Source organism: Bison bison, unplaced genomic scaffold, assembly GCF_000754665.1.
Source record: "Bison bison bison isolate TAMUID 2011002044 unplaced genomic scaffold, Bison_UMD1.0 scf7180017864377, whole genome shotgun sequence".
Taxonomy (NCBI): Eukaryota; Metazoa; Chordata; class Mammalia; order Artiodactyla; family Bovidae; genus Bison; species Bison bison.
Genome location: NW_011494949.1, coordinates 89689 through 90632, shown reverse-complemented (window position 1 = coordinate 90632; position 944 = coordinate 89689). Strand labels below are relative to the sequence as shown.

Sequence of the window (944 nt, the reverse complement as noted above, 5' to 3'; positions counted from 1 at the left end):
GGAGGGACTGCCCTCCGCCCTGGGCCCCCCACGCTGCCCTGCATTTGGTGGCTCCCCTCCCTGCTTTCGCAGCGTAGAACACAAGCCGGTCCCACCCCCCACGCCCAGACCCCTCCCAGCCTCGCCCCGTCCTCTGGGACCTGCTGCACTGACTCCCGTGGGTCCCCAGGGCCCGCGCCTGGGCGTCCTGTGACCCCCACCTCCGGAGCCCCCTCCTTCCGGCTCTGTCCCCTCCTGGCCCCTCAGCTGGTCCCCCCCTTGCAGCCCCGCCAGGCCTCCCCACCCGCACCCAGCCACCTCCAAGTGCCCAGGGACCCCGCAGGGGGCAAGTCCTCCTTCTCGGCCAGCCCAGGGCCCTGGGTGGGTGACGTGCTCCCCGGGGATCTTGAGTCTGCAGCCACTGACCAGGACCCACTGGGGCCTCGGAGCAGGCTGGATTCCTTCTTCCTCTTCCCGTTCTGTCTCCTTCGCCTCCCCTGGGGGCCGATGCTCCGTGGGACCACATCGACCGAGCTGGATCCTGAAGCTGGGGCCACACTGAGTGGGAGTCCGCCTGGGATGGGGTATTCGGGCAGCTTCCAGAACCAGGGCCTAGAGGTGGGCAGAGAGCAGGACCCCCCTTCCCTGCCCTCCCCCCTGGACGCGGTGTTCCCAGGGCGGGGGGCGGGGGGTAAGGGCAGCACTGACTTTTGGCCAGAGCTGCTGGGAGGTGTGATTTCTCCTCCTGAGCCAGGAGCCCCAGGGGCAGGCGAGGATTCACCACCTCCCTCCCCACCGCCTCTCTCAGGGCGGCTCCCAAGCCACCCCCCGCCCCGACCCCAGCAGAAACACTCCAGGGAAGACGAGTGCATATGGGCCCTCCTGGCTTCAGAGGAGGCGGCTTGGGTGGGGGGCTGGCAGGGGCGGAGGCCCCAGCCGCGGTGGGCCTCGGAGGCCTTGGGCCT

General features: G+C 70.4%; 1 protein-coding gene across 1 annotated transcript in view; it reads left to right on the top strand.

The window, feature by feature from the left end:
• SLC9A3 (solute carrier family 9, subfamily A (NHE3, cation proton antiporter 3), member 3) overlaps nucleotides 1–944 on the top strand; it is a 34332-nt gene that overhangs the window by 2040 nt on the left and 31348 nt on the right. The window lies entirely within an intron of this gene.